Here is a 19,300-nt window from a genome sequence, read left to right as displayed (position 1 = left end):
ATTCACTTTGTGGATTTTTTCTGTCTTGTTATCATGGAAAAATCAGTGCTAAATAAATGGTTGTTAAATTAATGTTCTAAGGCAGCAAAAGTCACCAATTTTTAGGGCAACAAACAAATTACCTTGTAGAACAACACTTTGGGCCAAGAATGTCCACAATACAGGATTATTATGAAGGTTAAATGAAATGATACATTTACATATTTAGAACCGTAATGCTATACTCTCAAGTAATATATGATGTTTAATAGCTGCTATTATGAATCTCACTTTTATCCAAATGGTCATCTTGCAGTTATAATCAATATCAGTGTCATTTTCCTTCTTAGAAATCCTCTCTGTCCCCTCAGTCTATAAAATTAAATCTGAATTTGTATGCCTGATGTTATTCGGAGCCTTCCAGCTTCTTTTACTTTCCCAGCCTTCTTCTTAGTTCTTCCCTTCTGCTCTATGCTCCAAAAATTTACTGCACGTATTGTGCTCCAAGCCCACCAAGTGCTAGTTGCCCCATACTTTCGCTCATGAAATTTCTCTGCCAAAATGTTTTTTTCTTTCCTGTCTTTGCATGTTATAATTCTACCAGTTCTTCAAAATCTTCTCTCCTTCTTGTAGCTTTGTCTGCTACTCCTACCCCTATAGAATCTCATACCCTTTTCTGAATTGCATGACATTCTAGTGTATGTTTCCAACATGAAATGCTAGGTTTAAATTCTAATTGAATTAAGTACAATTCTTCACCTTCTGGTCCTCAATTGTCTCTTTTTTTAAAATTTAATTTATTTTTTATTAAATTAATTATTTATTCTAATTTGTTATACATGATGGCAGAATGTAATTCATTTCATATTGCACATAAAGCACATTTTTTCAAGTCACTGATTGTACACGAAGTATTTTCACACCATTCATGCCTTCATACATGTACTTAGGGTAATGATGTCTAACTCATTCCACCATCATTCCTATCCCCTTTCTCCCTCCTTTCCCCCTCTATCTCCTTTGCCCTATCTAAAGTTCCTCCATTCTTCCCATGCTCCCCAACCCCATGGCCATTATGAGTCAGCATCCTCATATCACAGAAAACATTCGGCCTTTGGGGTTTGGGGATTGGCTTATTTCACTTAGCATTATATTCTCCAACTCCATCCATTTACCTGAAAATGCCATGATTTTATTCACTTTTAATGCTAAGTAATGTTCCATTGTGTATATATACCAAAGTTTCCCTATCCATTCGTCTACGGAAGGGCATCTAGGTTGCTTCCACAATTTAGCTATTGTGAATTGTGCTGCTATAAACATTGTTATGGCTGTGTCTCTGTAGCATGCTGTTTTTAAATTCTTTGGGTATAAACCGATGTGTGGGATAGCTGGGTTAAATGGTGGTTCCATTCCAAGTTTTTCAAGGAATCTCCCATACTGCTTTCTCAATTGTTTCTTAATAAAAAGGGATAATAAAAGCTTTCATATAATACTGCTCATGTTTTAATTTATTCAACCTGTTTATTATCTACCTGTTATGTGCCATATCAAGTACTATAAAAGACACTAGGATACAAGTTCTCTGCTCTGGCAGACCATACTATTTCAGTGGGGACAAATCATGAATAGATAAGCAAATTGGAAAAATAAAATTACAAATTACAGTGTTGTGAAGGAATTAAACAGGATGGTATGAAAAATATCAGGGAAAGAAGTAGCAGTGCCACTTTAATATAAAGACCACTAAATCCCTTTTTGAAGAGTTATATTTAAGCTAAGACTTGAAGGATAGGAAGAAGCCAATAGTTCAGGCAGAAAGGAGAATGCAAAATCCTACGGGAAAAATATGGCAAAAAGCTGAATTATTTACAGAAATGATTAAAAGTGTGGTAAATGAGGGGATATTAAATGTTATTGAAGAGAGAGACAAGGGCTACTTCTTTCAAAAAAAATTTTAAGTACAACAGAAAGTTGTTGGAGAGTTTTAAGCATTAAAGAGTTGTGATCAATTTATGTTCTAGGAAGATGATTCCAAATTCCCTGGTTTAGGAAAAGTACTCTGGAGGATCATAGTAAGCAAGAGTAACAGTAGGAAAATACCTTGGATTTTATTAAATTACATAATGTAAAAAAACACATTAATGCATAGCAAATGTTCAGCAAATGGTTGCTGTATAATATTTTGTTGTTTATCTTGAACCATAGAATACTCGGCCATAAATATCTATTGTGCTTTTGATATTCATTTCTATATCTTCTCAGTCTCTGACATAAAACCCAGTGTTATTAAATTAAATTAAATTCTCTTCATGAATTCAGAAACCATGTAGCTCTTACTGTATCCCCAGCACAGTGACTGACACATTGTAAGAGCTCAGTGAATAACTACTACAAAAGACAGGTAAAGAACAGAGACCTTTACTTCATCTCTGGATCTTCATTTTGCACTCAAATCCATAGTAGGAGTATGATGGAAATGTCATGTAAATGCTCTAAATGTGTGTAAACTTTCCTATTTCAAAGTCTGGCTTTAGTACATGTCAGAGCATATTTTCCATATATTTCCATATACACAAGCCATTCCTTGTCTTAATATAAGCAAAAAAAATGTCATGAAGGTATTCACATTGTTCCCTCAATTCTAGCTATATAAAGAATGCCAACATTTTAAACCCTCTTCTGCAATTTTATACACAATTCCATTCTTCCCTTCCAAACCTAATAAGTCACTATTAATTCACCATGGCATTTTTTTCCTCACTAAGGTCTTGCTTTCTTAAAATGGTGCTCCTAGAAACCACTATCAATTAAAGCCCCCATAGAACAAGAAATATTGTTGATTTTCTGGGATAAGTTCTTTATCCACTCTTGTAAGTGTCTAGTATTCAGAACTTTGAGTTGTCAATCGGTTTGTATTTGTAGTTTTAAGTAGGAAAAGAGTTCAATTCATGGTCTATTCAACTATAGAACTCAATATGTATAACTTGTATACTCTTAGAGCACCACCTATGCATATAGCTTTGTGCTAATAACTTTGGAGGCAAAACAAAAATTCCATAACAAGTACCTAAATTCAAGATGCTCAGAACTTTCTGTATTATGTATTTATCAGCATGACAAGGGGTTTAAAATTTGGAATTACTGAATTACTTATATTTTGCCTAAAACATTACATATTGACTTTTTTAAAAAAAAGAGAGAGAATTTTTTAATATTTACTTTTTAGTTTTCAGTGGACACAACATCTTTATTTTATTTTTTATGTGGTGCTGAGGATTGAACCCAGCACCTCGTGTATGCCAGAAGAGGGTGCTACCACTTGAGCCACATCCCTAGCCCCAACTTTTTTATGTTAAAGTAAATTCTCTGTGTAATTGTATATGTGACTGACTTTATACAGTAAAAAGCTTTTTACAGTGTAATCAAGTCAAAAAAAGTAGAAACACAGTCAATGCCACTTACCTAATTATGGTTTTGGTGTCTGGTTGACCTGAATTTCACAGTCTGAGTCATCACTAACATTTAACATAGGAAGATTTCCACAGGCCTGCTTCTTATAACTTTATTTAAGTGAACATTCCCTGCAACAGGAAAACAAAAGTTGTATTTAAATTTCCCCAAGCTTTATTGATTACAGATTCTGTTATTTCAAAATAAAGTTTATCTTACCTATTCTACATAGTTTTATTTCCTCTAAATTATTTTTTTCTAATTCCTCATCAGTTCATTTGAACTGGGCCAACTGATAATTAATGACCTGAATTATGTTTTTAGGTAATTAGAGAAAAATACCATCAATTAGATGGATCTGAAATAATACTGGTGACTGCTGGAGAGGACAAAAATGCAAGGAATTGCATAGACAAAGTGAAACAAAGTGGGGTCATCATTCATTCTATTGCATTAGGACCATCTGCTGACACAATATTAATGGAGATGAGCATAATAACAGGTAAAATATGACCTATATATTCTAGTCCTTTGATTAAAAGGCATAAATATAACCTTACAACACAACAACTTCTCTTTAGCTTCTGCCCTACAGCTTCTTTCTGTTTTCATAGTGCTCAGAGTTCCATATAAATAACAGAATTTTTAGTTTTTAATCATATAGATAATATAATGAGATCACTTTCTGTGGTTATTTGATGCATGTTAGCTAGCTAAACTTTCCAGATAAGCGAGGTACTAAGGCAGCTTAACTTAATGGTATTTCTGAAATAACACTGAGCTAATCTTTGCACGTATTTATTTCAGTCTATTTTAATAATATTTACGAAACTGTGATTTTGTTTATACTGTTACCTTATTTAGCACTAAAATGAGATAAATACTTATTTTTGAGACATTTGACTTGGTTAATGCCTTTGCATTTTAGGAGGAAGTCACTGTTTTGCCTCAGATGAAGCCCAGAGCAACAGTCTCATTGATTCTTTCAGGACCTCTGGATTAGGAAACACAGATATCTCCCAGCAGTCTCTTCAGGTCAGAGTTTCCACTCCTTGGGCTTTTATCCTTATGCTTAGACATAAACAAAAAAAATTGATACTTATGTTTTGAGTTTTATATTTGTATCATAGTAAGTTTTTACTTAAAATCAAAATTTCAATATTGAAATTTTTAAAAAATACAACACTATCCAATTGTGTGATAAAATGGGTTTATACATATAAAGACAATGGTAAATGCATTGAAAGGAAAAAATCAAGTTACACAAGAAAAGCATGTCTGAAACTGGTTAAATGATAAAGATAGATATTATTTACCAGTTAATAAACAATTTCATAAAATTGTTTTACTATTTTTTTGTAAATGTTGTCTTTAATTTCCATTTTTCTGGAGAGGTAATTCAGGAATTATCTTCTATATTTCAGCATTCATGCAAACCCTAGAATTTCAGACAATCAAATTAATAGCAGTAAGTTATAATATGAATTCAGAGACCACAAAATATCTCTTAAGCTCTCAGTGTCTCAGTTCCTCATTTGGAATGTAAAACCATATGATGTCTCTATTGTAAAATTCCTGGGGATTCGTTATAAACTTTTAAACTTTCGGAACAATAAAAAGTGAGAAGATTGTGAATTTCTAGTCCATTTATTCTAATCAAGTAAGAATATATAAATTTAAAGAACATCTGTGAATAAACAGCACTGACAGATATATTGGGTTTCTTTATCAGAATGTTTAGTTTAAGAAATAACATCAAAACTTAACAATGTCAAATTTTCATTCCTAAAGTTAAATTTTTTACAAAGATATAATATCCATTATTCTAAGAATTTGCTAGAAAATCTCCTACTTCCAAGTCTTCCACCCACCCCACCCCTTGCCAACTGTGAAATAGATTCAAAGTCATAAAACTGAACTCAACAATTTAGGTTGGAAATGGAGAGAATATCTCTTGAAAAATAAATTAAGCAGGAATGAGTCAATAATCATTACTTATCTATGATCATAGTTCTTTCTTTTGACTCTTCAAACATTTTTCCAAGTGGATTTTTTGTTGTTTTTTATGCTTTTGTTAGTGCATTATAGTTATATCTAGTTGAGTTTATTTTGACATAATCATACATGTATGAAATTTAATTTGCTCCATTTCAGTCCCCAGACTTACTCTTTCCCTCTCTTTCTTCCTACCCTTATTCCCCTTCCTCTACTCTTCTACTTGTCTACCTTATGTTTATTAATCTATTTATTTTTAATTGGCACTTTATAGATATACATAAAGGTAGAATTCACTGTAGTGTATTTATACATACACATAGCATAATTTCCTTCCCTCCCCCTTCTAGCCTCCTTCCACTCCACTGGTCTTCCCTCTATTCTTATGTCTTCTGATGATTTTTCTCTTACTTTGCTCTAGCTTCCACATTTGAGAGAAAACATTTGACTCTTGATTTTCTGAGTCTCAATAGTATTACTATTGTTACTTAGACTCAAAATCTGTGAGTAATCCTGACTCTTCTTTATTCATGTACATGATGTGTACAAATGTCAACAAAGATTGTTTCCTTCAAAATGTTTTACAAAAATCAATTTCTTGCCATATTTAGCACAATATTCTCCAGTTCCATATATTTACCAGAAAATATAATAATTTCATTCTTCTTTATGGCTGAGTAAAACTTCATTGTGTATGTGTGTGTGTGTGTGTGTGTGTGTGTGTGTGTGTGTGTATATATATATATATATATATATATATATATATATATATATAAAATATTTTAATCCATTCATCTATTGAAGAACCTGAGCTGCTTGCATAACTTTGCTATTATGTGGTGCATTGCTATAAATATTGATGTAACTATATCACTATACTATACTCTTTTAGTTCTTTTGGATAAATACCAAGGAATGGGTTAGCTGGATTATATGGTAGTGCCATTCCTAGTTTTTTAAGGAATCTCAATACTGCTTTCCAGAGAGGTACTAATTTGCAGTCCCACCAACAATATATCAATGTGTACCTTTTCCCCAACATCCTTTCCAGTACTTATAGTATTTGTATTCTTGATAATTATGATTTTGACTGGAATGAGATGAAATCTCAATTAAGTTTTGATTTGCATTTCCCTGATTGTTAGGGAAGTTGAACATGTTTACATATGTTTGTTGGTCATTTGTATTTCTTCTTTTGAGAAATACCTATTTAGTTTTTTTGCCCATTTATTGATTAGGTTATCTGGTTTTTTGGTATTAAGTTTTTTGAGTTCTTTAAGTATTCTGAATATTAATCCCCTGTCAAAGGAGTAGCTGTCAAAGATTTTGCTCACGCTCTGTAGGCTTTCTATTCATGCTTTTAATCATTCCCTTTGCTATATAGAGCTTTTAAATTTAATGCCATCCCACTTATTTATTTTTTATTTTATTTCTTGAGCTCCAGGAGTCTTATTTGGAAAGTAAGTACCTGCACAATATGTTGGAGTATTAACCCTATATTTTCTTCTAGCAGTCCAACTGGCTTTTTATTTTATCCCTTCTTCTGAATTCAATTCCTTTTCCCAACATCTGGATCAATAGTATTACTGTTGTTACTTAGACTCAAAATCTTTGAGTAGCCTTGACTCTTCTTTGTTCATGTACATGATGTGTACAAATGTCAACAAAGATTGTTTCCCTCAAAATGTTTTACAAAAATCAATTTCTTGCCATATTTACTCTTACCAAGTCTATATCATATCACTTTATATCAAAACTAATGTATCCCATCTTTTAGTTCGTCAAATTACAGCCTATATTAATAAACCTATTTTCTTCCTCTCAACAATGAAGAGCAGATATCCTAGGATGCAGACTTTGAATAGGCACAGATTGATTTGAAAATCTGTCTGTAAATTTAGCTGAAACCTGTTCTACAAATTGGTTTAGAGATGTACCTGGCTGTCAAGACAGGTAAAACTGAAGGAGAATACAGGTCATTCTGAGCTTTTCAACTGGTCTAACTAAAGAATGATGATAACATATAAGTTGGTGAGAACTTGTACTTGAATGATGGCAGGTGATATATGGAAGGAAAGCTGCACTCCACACTCCACTGGGTTATCTTCCCTAAGTACTACTATAGAGCCAGAGCTCTTCCTTTATAAGTAATTTCTGATAAAAGCCTAAAAGGTATTCACATTCATATTTAACTTGATAATACTTTGTCCACTCAAGGACTTAATAGAAGACTGAGATTTTAATCAAATCATTGATGTTTGAATGGTAGAATTCTCTTACTTCCTTCAGAAATGGAGTCAAGGTGGGTTTAGGACTAAATTGGAATAGAAGTGGTACTTCCCACTGTTCCTGAAATGACACCATTCTAGGAAACATCTTCTTGGTCATAAAGTTGGATTTTCTGACTAAGGATTATCTGCAAAGTTTCTAAAATCTTTTTCTTCAAAGCTCCTCTCAGAGAAATTCCATCTCATTTTCTTTCCTCTCAGGATTCCAACTTTAATAGACATCAGCTTGCCCTATTTGTTTGTTCTCTTCCTGGACATATTTTTTACTCAGGGACTACTCACTCTATTGTCTATGAAAAAAAATTAAACTCTCACATGGAGAAAAAACCATGGTGAAATTGTCCCAGTTATATGCTAATATTCCTTTTTGTGTTGAGGTCCCCCTGACTATCTCTACTTAAATATTCTATCCAGCTGGGTGCAGTGGTGCACACCTATAATACCAGCAGCTCAGTATACTGAAGGAGGAAGATCTCAAGTTCAAAGTCATCCTCAGCAATTTAGCAAGGCCCTAACCTGTTAGCAAGACCCTGACTCAAAATAAACAATAACAAAGGGCTGGGGATGTGGATCAGTGGTTAAGTGCCCTGGGTCCAATCCCCACTACCAAAAAATAAAATAATAATTACTCTATTCACCAATATGTATTTTATTTTTTAAAATATCTTTATTTTATTTTTATGTGTTGCCAAGAATCGAACACAGTGCCTCACACACGCTGGGCAAATGCACTACCACTTGAGCCACATCTCCAGCCCCTGTATTTTCTTTTAGGTCATGAAGATATACAAACAAGGGTTGGTGCAAACACACACAAGTACACCCCCTACAGTTAATTATGTTCTATTGTTACACCATCCTTAAATGCTAAAGCCTTGGGTAGGTATTTGCCATGACAACTATGAAATAATAATAGGGCTATACTTCCAACTGCATAACCCAGTCTCTGCTCTAAGACTTTCAATGCACTCTATTCTTTACTCAGACCCCATATTTCTGTGCTTTCTGATAATTCTCACATCCCAATCAGCTTTAGAAAGATCATGAATCTGTGGTTGTATGTAATATGTAAGTTTGCTCTCAGGCCAAAAAGTAAGAATCATCTTTAAAAGAATATAATATTCTCTTCTGCAATCATTAATTTTTTTAAAATATATTTAAACAGCTTGAAAGTAAGGGATTAGCACGGAACAACAATCCCTGGATGAATGGCTCTCTAGTAATTGATAGCACAGTGGGAAAAGACTCATTCTTTTTCATCACATGGGATAATCAGCCTCCTACTATTTCTCTCTGGGATCCTAATGGAACACTGATGAGAAGTTTCATAGTGGACAGTCATTCCAAAATGGCCTATCTCAGTATTCCAGGAAATGCACGGGTAAGCAATCAGCTTCTATATTTCTTTCAAAAATTTTTCAGAATATAAAAACAAATTCTTTAATGCTATAAATGTAATTTTTAAATGTCTGTGTGCCAATAATGATATCATGTTCAAAATTATGGTAAAATAGAATGTTATTTCCATCTACGTGTGATCCTAAGAATTTTATGGAAGGAGAAAAAGAAAGAACTTAAGTAGGAGTAAGAAGAAAAAAGTGGGGGGAGGGGGCATAAAATATAAGTTACCTTAAAAAAGTTTTGAAGAGTAAATGTAAGAGATCTTTTGAACATGGCATACACATTGCTAAAATTTCCTTCCTGGTTAACTCCAATTAAAATGCAATGTATAAGGCTGGGGTTGTGGCTCAGCGGTAGAGCGCTTGCCTAACACGTGTGAGGCACTGGGTTTATTCCTCAGCACCACATAAAAAATAAATAAATAAAGATATTGTGTCCATATACAACCAAAAAAATTTTAAAAAAAGAATGCAATGTATAGGTTCAAGCCAAAGAATAAAGAGCTAAATATAGACCACCTTTCAAACTATGTATTTCCAACCAGAAATTTCACCAGGTGTAGACACTATTCCTGACATTAATCAAGATTCTATAAATGAATTGCCTTAGTTCTTATCATGGGATATCATGAAATCACTCAAAAGTCTGTTTGGTTTCTCTTACAAGATTTTTTTTTTTTCAAATTGCATACTGGAAACCCAGAAAATGGCTTGCCAACAGAAACTTATTATAATATTTCCATGAAAATTTTAGGTGGGCATTTGGACTTACAGTCTTCGGGCCAAAGCAAACCCAGAAAGACTAACAATGACAGTAACCTCTCGGGCAGCAAATTCTTCTGTGCCTCCAATCACAGTGAATGCTAAAATGAACAAAGACACAAACAAGTTCCCCAGCCCGATGATCATTTATGCACAAGTTCTACAAGGATATGTCCCCATTATTGGAGCCAGTGTGACTGCATTTATTGAATCAAACAGTGGAAAAACACAAGTTTTGGAACTTTTGGACAATGGTGCAGGTGATTCACAGACTTTTATGAATAAGCTTATATTGTTATAATCCAGGATATAGTAAGAGGCTCTGTGGTAGCCTGGGGCAGAAAGACAGGTACCCAAAGAATGGAGGAATAGCAGAACCAGCAGGAAATTCTATAAGGTAAAACCTACAAAGTGCAAGTGTCTTTCAAATGCTAACCACTCAATAAATGTTATTTATTGTCATCTTTATTGTTTGTCACTAGAGAGCCAATTGTCTATCACCAGTTAAGAAGGTCTCTTTCAGGAGAGCAAGGATAGAATCAATATACACATTTGCTTCTTAGGGGGAGCATCATCAAAAGAGTCTGCCAAGGAGGATGAAGCCAAGCAGTCAGATGGGATTAACCCAGGCCCTTGGGAGGAAAAGGGAGAGAAGAGTAATTCCCATAGCTGGAAGAAAGCATGCATTTCTGAAAACAATCCAGAGAAAAGCAGATGATCCTGGACTAAGGATATCACTTCAGGATCTCTGAGTTAGAGTATAAAACCCCCTGGAAAATGAATTGGGAATTTAATGAGGAACTCCAATGCTGGTAATAATCTAGAAGTATACTCATGACACAGTATTCTTGAGTCCCCTAGATATTCATTCTAAAAGTAAATGGGATTTTTCCACTGAAAGACCAGAGAGCTAATGAATCAAGAAAGTAAGAACTATGGATTAAAAAATAAATAAAGTGGAGGCTAAGTCTAAATAGATACTTGGTAGTTGATAAGGATAAGAATTCAATACTAAGCAAAGATACATCTTTAGTAAGGCCTTTTGAATTGAACAGAGATGGCAAAATTAATGTTTATATAAAGCTAAAATTAGGCCATTTAGCTGGGAAAACAATAAGAAGGATAATAGGATAATCTCAATATAATATGTTAAGGGCCAGAGGTATTTATCATACATACATGTACATATGTATGAGGTACTCATCATATACATGTGAGGTATTTATTGTATATATATTAAATAACATGAATTTATAATGCCATAAATAATATGAAATATATCCACAAACCTATATATTTCATAATTCTTCAAAACTATCAACATAAGATATTATGCTCTACCAAAGCATAATGGAAATATTCTCTATTTTGGAGACGATAGCCCTATATGCTTGGCTTAGAAAATAATAAATTTCTCTTTTTTTCAATAATAACTTCTTCCTTCTTTCTATAATAAGGTGCTGATTCTTACAAGGATGATGGGGTATACTCCAGGTACTTCACAGCTTATGAAGAAAATGGAATCTATAGCTTAAAGTACAGGCTTATGGAGGAACAAATACTGCCATGAGAAGCTTAAAACACCCACTGAATACTGCTGCACGTCTCTCAGGCTGGGTAGTCAATGGTGAGTAATTCATTACCTCAGAAATCCAGTGCTGGTTTGAATAATATTTATGGGGTAAAATGATTAAAGCTTTTATTTTATTACTCAAAGTATAGTTATTCCTAAGTATATGGAGGATTTGTTCTATAACCCATCATGGATACCAACTTCATGGATGTTTAAGTCTCTTATTTCAATGTTATAGTATTTGCATAACACATACACATATTCCTGCACACTTTAAATTATTTCTAGATTACTTATAATACTTAATACCACTTAAATGCCATGTAAATAATTGATATACTATGTTAATTAGGGAATAATGATAAGAAAAAGTCTGTACATATTCAGTACAAGGGTCAAACATAAATATTTTTAAAAACATAAATTTGATCCATCATTTGTTAAATCTTCCAACATGGAACCTGCAAAAATAAAGGGCCAACTATAAAACTTCTCATATTTCTGTACTGATGATCTCAGTCATATTGAGATTTGCCTCCAAATTAATCTAAGACATAGCATAGCATCTGGTGTCTAGTAAGCATTCAGTAAATGTCAGATGGTATTATATTAATTTGGAGCACCTTACAAAGATCAACAATAATAAATCAAATTTTCAGCTCGGGCTAAGGAAACAAGCCTATATGTCATGAAGTTAAATACAAGCCAAATTTATTTATAGCAAAATTTATTCCTCAGATTACATATGCTATAAAAGAAATGCTAATAAGAAAACAATTTATTAAATTAAAAAGAAAAAATGTATGGTTTCACGTAGTGATAAGGATTAAGAATACATTCTTAGTCGCCCACACTAGCACACATCTGTGAATTACAGGTGGCACAGGAGGCTGAGGCAGGAGGATTGCAAGTTCAAAGCCAGTCTCAGCAAAAGTGAGGCACTAAGCAACTCAGTAAGACCCTGTCTCTAAATAAAATACAAAATAGAACTGGAGATGTGGCTTAGTGGTTGAGTGCCCCAGAGTTCAAACCCCAGTATCAAAAAAAAGAATATATTCTTAAAATGAAGGGAGATCAGTAAAGTAAAGGACGAAGGGAGGAAAAAGGGAAACACTAGGGAATGATATTAGCCAAATTATATTGTTATACTAAGTGCATGTATGAATATGTAACACAAATCCATCCCACGATTATGTGTAACTATAATGCACACAATGAAAAAGAAAAATTTGAAAAAAGTATACATTCTTGATGAATTGCTATCAGGGAAGACAGCAGAGTAGGCAGTGCCAGGAATCCATATCTCTACCTAGAGAATACTTGTACTGGCATAATTTGTCTAATATAATGAGTATGGAACTCTAGAATTTATTTGAATGCTTTCAGCTTCCAGGGGAAGATTTCAATTATACTTTGCAGGAAACTGAGGTTAATTTCAGCTCTTATTCTCATAGCAATTACTCTTTCCTTCTAGTTCCATGGCATATGGCCCATACTCTGGGGTGGTTTAATGAGTCAGGTGGGCAATAAAACCTTACCCTCACTACTAGCTAAATGTTCTTTCCAATTATGGAGAATAGAAACAGAAGCGCCCCTCCAGTTGAAGCAGTTTTCAAGGGACTTAAAGACACAGATTATTTTTTTCTCTGTCATTTTTCCGAACCTATTACCACTTTTGGGATCCCAGCACTTAAAGATTATGACATTCAAATGCAACCACATATGTAGGTAATTTAGAAAGTCACCATGCATGTCTAAGGAAAAACATAGGCTCATAAAAGAACAGAGAATCCTTAAGTTTACACCTCAGGCTCATTTATGTCATAGAGGAACTCTATGATTATTTCTTTAAAACAGAAAACTCTGAAAAAGGGTGAACTGATTTCCAGGATTATCACATATAATATTCAAATGTTTAGTTTCCAACAACAACAAAAATCACAATGTATATAATGAAACAGGAAAGTATGGCCCATCCAAAAAAATAAATTGATAAGGAATGTCCCTGAGGAAGACCAGGTGTAGACTGATTAGACAAAGACTTTGAAACAACCTTTTAAAAAGATGCTCAAAGAACTAAAGGAAGATGTGCACAGTCAAGGAAAAAAAATGTGAACAGAATGGCAATATCAATAGTTAAAAAATATAAATAGGACCCAAAAATAAATTCTAGAGCTGACAATTATAACTGAAATTAAAAATTTATTACACAGATTCTAAAGATTTAAGTGGGAAGAATGAAAAAACAGAGAACTTGAAGTTACGAAAATTAAAACTATTTTATCTGAGGAACAGAAAGAAAAAGTTGCAGAAAAGTGAAAAGGGCTGAAAGGATCTGTGGAAGAACTCATGTGGATCAATATGTACATAGTAATAGTCTCAGAAGAAAAAGAGTAGATAGAATAGGGCAGGGAGAATATCTGAAGGCTGAAAGAAGAAAACTGTCAACTGAAATCCTGAATCCAACAAAGCTATCCTTCAAAAATAAGAGAAAGTTGATTTTCTCGAATAAACAAAAGTTAAGGTAGTTAATTATCACTAGATCTGCCCTGCAAAAAAAAATATTAAACAGAATCTCTCAGTTCAAAATGAAAAAATCAGGAAATATTCTCAAGCCAAATTAAGAAATAAAAATCTCTGAAAAAGGAAAATACATGAGAAATTATCAAAGCTGCTTTTGTTGTATTTTTGGTTTCTACAACATTTTTTATTTTCAACATGATTTAAGAAACTAATGAGTAAAAACAATTATTTGTCCATGTTTTTGGACACACAAGGCAATACAATTTATAACACCAGTACTTGAGAGGTGATGTGTACAGAACCGTATAAGAGCAGGGGTTTTATATCCCTTTGCAGTTAAGCTGGTATGATTTCAAATTAGAATGTTATTAATTTAGATTTTAAATATAATCTATGTTACAACAAAAAGGTTATAATATAAACATAAAAGAAAATAAGAAAGAAATAAAATGTTTTACTACAAAAAAATCAACTAAACACAAAAAGAAGACAGTAATACAGGAAATTAGAGACCAAAAAAGCTATAAGGCATATAGAACACAAATATAAATATAGCAAAAGTAAGGCCCTACTTATTAGTAATTACCTTAAATACAAATAGACTAAATTCTGTCATCAAAAGACAAAGATAAGAATTGTGATGTAGCTTAGTTATAGAGTGCTTGCCTAGCATATACAAGATCTGGGTTTTGATCCTTAGCAACACCCCCCCCACACACACATACACATACACACAGACACACACACACAACAGATTATAGCAGAATAGATTGTTTTAAATCCAACTATATAAAGGCTATAAGAGATTTACTTTTGATCCAAGGACAAAAAATAGCTTGAAAGTGAAAGTATAAAAAGATACCCCAGGGCTGGGGTTTTGGCTCAGTGGTAGAGTGTTCTCGCCTAGCATGCATGAGGCACTGGATTTGATTCTCAGTACCACATAAAAATAAAATAAAGATACTGTGTCCACCTAAAACTAAAAAATACATATAAAAAAAAGATACTCCATGAAACTAATAATCAAAAGAACTGGAATGCTATATTAATATCAGACAAAATAGATTTTTACATTTAAAAAGTTTATAAGAGACAAAGAAAGGCATTATATATTAATAAAAGGTTCATTTAACACAGCAAATGATATAGCCATTATAAACATATATCCACCTAGTAATATACCCTCAAACTATGAATACAAACCTGAAAGAGTTTAATACTAAAACAGAAGGTTCATCAATGATAATTTGAGACTTCAATTATTGAGACTTCAATAATGAGAGAACACGCAGAGAAAATATAAATAATGAAAAATAGGAATTTAACAACACAATAAATCAACAAAATCTGATAGATCTATATAGAACAATCTACTGAACAAGAAAAAAAACAATTCTTAAGTGCACATACATTCAGAACTAAGAGGGAAACTTACAACTCTAAATGCTTACATTAAAAAAAGAATAAATATCTCAAGTCAACAGCCTAACATTTCAACTTCACGAATTAGGAAAAAGACAAACAATTCAACTTTGGCAGAGATATAAAATAATACAGATCAGAATAGACAAAAATAAAATATAAAAATGGAGAAAATCAATAAAATCAGAGTTCTTTGAAAAGGTTAACAAATATGATGAAATTTTATCTTGATAAACTAAAAAAAGAGAGATAAATCACTAAAATCAAATATTAGAAATGAAAGTGAGAACATTATTACCAATTCTAGAGGAACACAAAGAACTAGAAGAAAGTATTAAAAAATTGTAAATAATCACATTAAATGACTTAGATAAAATGAGAAATTCCTAGATACACAAACTCTACCAAGACTATAATGAAAAGAAATACAAAATCAGAATAGACCTCTAACTAGTAAGAAGAATGAATCCCAACAAAGAAAAGCCCTGAACCTGATAGCTTCACAGGTGAATTCCACAAAACATTTAAAGAACTAACAACAATCCTCAACTTCCCCCCCCCCCAAAATTGAAAAGGAGCAATTACTTCAAATTCATCCTATAAAGCCAGCACTGATATCAAAGCCAAAAATATTTCAAGAAAAAACATTGCATACGGTATCCCTATCTTAATCCATTTGAGCTACTATAATAAAAATAATCTAAACTGGGTAGTTTATATACAACAGAATTTTTTTTCTCATAGTTCCAGAGTCTTGGAAGTCCAAGATTAAGGCACCAGTAATTTAATGTCTGGTGAAAGTCCACATCGTGGTTTATATCTGTATTCTAGCTGTAACCCCACAAAACAGAAAGGGTAAGGACTCTCTCAACCTCCTTTATAAGGACACAAATTCCATTTATGAAGACTCTACCCTCATTACTTAATCACCTCCCAAAGGTTCCACCACCTAATATTACCACCAAAAGAGCTAGGATTGCAGAATATGAATTCTGGAGACAAACATTCAGACATTGCAACTCCTTATGAATACTGAAACAAAAGTCCCCAACAAAATATCAGAAAACAAAATTTAGTAGTATATTTTAAAGATTATATGCCATGACCTTGTTGGATTTATTTTTTGAGGGCAAGTATAGTCCAATAAAAATCAATTAGTATAGTATACCACATTATCAGAATAAAACAATGATTATTTCAATTGATGCAGAAAAAGAATTTGACAAAATTTAAGTCTTTCATGATAAAAATTCAACAAACTAGAAAAAAGTAGCTCAACATAAAAAGCCCACATATGAAAAACCTAAAGTTAACATTATACTCAATGTTGAAAATCTAAAAGTTTATCCTATAAGATCAGAAAATATTACAGGAATGCCAATCTTACCAGTTCTATTTGACAGTACCAATAGTCCTAGCCAAAGCAACTAGGCAAGAAAAAGAAATTAATAGTGCTAAATGTTCTCACAATTACAAAAAATGATAAAAGGTGATGGATTATATAATTACCCTGACTTGACAATTACACAATGTATACATGTGTTAAAACATTATATTATACTCAATAAATATGCACAATTATTATGTGACTGTAAAAGGGCAGTTATTGAATTATGTAACATTATTTCCATTCTAAGTACCCTTAATTACAAAACAATTCATTATTTGATTGTATCCTGCAATATCCTGGTCAGGATGCTAAAGATAGAATTCCCTTACCAAAGATTTTTAAATGCACAAAAACAAAGTCAATGAATCTCATAACTTTTGAATAACAGTATCACCTATGCATAGGCAGTGTTTGAATTACCAAGTTAGCTATATAATTTGTGTGACATAGGATAGTAAAGGGGTAATCTGTAGTAATCAAGAGAAGAATATCTGATCAATTAGATGTTATATATTTTAAAAATCAGGTGTAGGAATATTCTAGAAATCATTAAAAACAATACTGAGCAAATGATTTTTATAACCTTTATATAATACTTCTGGGTTACAGTTTCACACACTTTTTTCTTTCTTGACCTTTGACTTTGTCACCAAACTTTGTAAAATGTGACATGTATATGAAGAAAAAGTAAAAGACCAGTGGAGAATTTCATTTGTTGAGTTTTAAAAGTACTAGTACTCTTCTGTTCCTTAAAAACCAGGAAATTTTTAACACAGGTAAAATTGAAGAGAATCTACCAAGTCCTGAAAATGGTGAGGATACTCAAACATTTTTGGAGAGTTTCAGCAGAACAGCATCTGGAGGTGCATTTGTGGTATCCCACGTTCCACAGCTTCCTTTGCCTGACCAGTTCCCACCAAGTCAAATCACAGACCTTGATGCCACATCTGAGGGGAATCAGATCAATCTAACATGGACAGCACCAGGAGATAATTTTGATGTTGGAAAAGGTAAGGATGAATGTTTTATGGTTATAAATGAAAGGTACTCATTGCAAAATTGAAGGTATAAAGGTGGAGGAGTGGGGAAGTTTTTAATTGATGACTTAACAAAGAATTAGTTTTATAATCTGATTCTTTGACTTAATCAAATGACACATGTTAACCTGGTCCAAACTTTTCTCACCAAAAAAAAAAAAGTTAGCATTTGGCAAAGATGTAAAAGTCAGAATTTAACAGCTATCAAAAGGAAAATAATGATGTAAATATAAGCATCTCTTTGCATGATTAGTCATTTTTAAAAGAATAAATAAAAAGGAATTTAAAATGGTATACTCTAGATCCTACAACATGCATAACTTTTTTCTTAGTTCAACAGTATATCATAAGAATAAGTAGAAGTATTATGGATCTAAGAGACAATTTTGATGATGCGCTTCAAGTTAATACTACCAACCTGTTACCAAAAGAGGCCAACTCCAAGGAAACCTTTGCATTTAAACCAGGAAACATCTCATAAGAAAATGCAACCCACATATTCATTGCCATTCAAAGTGTAGACAAAAGCAATTTGATATCAAAAGTATCCAACATTGCACATGTAGCTTTGTTTATCCCCCAAGCAGATCCTGGTCCTGATGAAAGCCAACCAAACCCTGGAGTTAACATTTCTACCTTGATGTTGTCAGTGGTTGGATCTGTGGTAGTTGTTAGTATTATTTTAAGTACCACCATTTATATTTTAAAGAAGAAAAAAATGCAAGTAGACCAAGGACTTGGTTTTAATACGATCAACAAAATTAAGGGATACCTGTGAATTTTTAAATTCTTCTTTGGATAATTAACTCATAAAAATAATTTTAAGAGGTTTAGAAAGAGTACTTTAATTAAATATAAACATCCAAAGATATTCAAAATACAGACTAAATCAACTTTAATAATTAATAATTGTATTTACTCATTTTATCATATATAGCAATGAATAAAAGAGCTTTTATATTATTGTTGTCTGCTATGTTATTTTATACAAAAGTTTTTTGGACTTTATTTCAAACTTCATTGAAGTTAAAATTATATATTCATATAGTTGAAACAAATAAAAAAAAGAACAATATATTTGGAAAAAAAAGATTTGGTCTCAGTTTATTGAGAATTATTAACATTATCACATCTAATATTGTGCTATAATAACCAAGGTTATGTTTACTGTGGTTTATAGAAATTGAGAGTAAAAACATTGAAATCACTCACCATCTGTGATGTCATGTTTTCCTTATTTCATCTCAATATAAACATATAATCTGTGCCTGTGTCCTTAAGAAGTCACGCATCCCTAGATACTTTTTCTTTCATAGTGGGAAAGAATTAATGAAGCTACTTTATATTGCCCTTGTTTTCAGGTCAAAAAAATGAAAAATACTTTTAATACACACTATATCTTTTATCCTTTGAGTCACAGACTAAAGGAAAGAAACAGAATTCAAAACATCATCTTCTTAATTTCAAAAGAAAGTGTT

At 32.4% G+C, this 19,300-nt stretch overlaps 1 pseudogene across 1 annotated transcript in view; it reads left to right on the top strand.

Annotated features, from left to right (window-relative positions):
- The window catches only part of LOC308655904 (calcium-activated chloride channel regulator 4-like), a 41,607-nt pseudogene extending 23,038 nt beyond the window's left edge, over positions 1–18,569 (top strand). Inside the window, exons 8-14 of the transcript in view lie at positions 3,757–3,934; positions 4,361–4,467; positions 8,881–9,096; positions 9,870–10,137; positions 11,335–11,504; positions 17,562–17,795; positions 18,155–18,569. The product of the transcript in view is annotated as a calcium-activated chloride channel regulator 4-like (transcript). The remainder of the gene's footprint in view (positions 1–3,756; positions 3,935–4,360; positions 4,468–8,880; positions 9,097–9,869; positions 10,138–11,334; positions 11,505–17,561; positions 17,796–18,154) is intronic.
- The last annotated feature ends 731 nt before the right edge of the window (positions 18,570–19,300 follow it).

Source organism: Spermophilus citellus, assembly GCF_964194105.1.
Source record: "Spermophilus citellus genome assembly, chromosome: 9".
NCBI classification, from domain to species: Eukaryota; Metazoa; Chordata; class Mammalia; order Rodentia; family Sciuridae; genus Spermophilus; species Spermophilus citellus.
The sequence above is the reverse complement of the archived record's forward strand: the minus strand, read 5'-3'. Positions and strand labels throughout refer to the sequence as shown.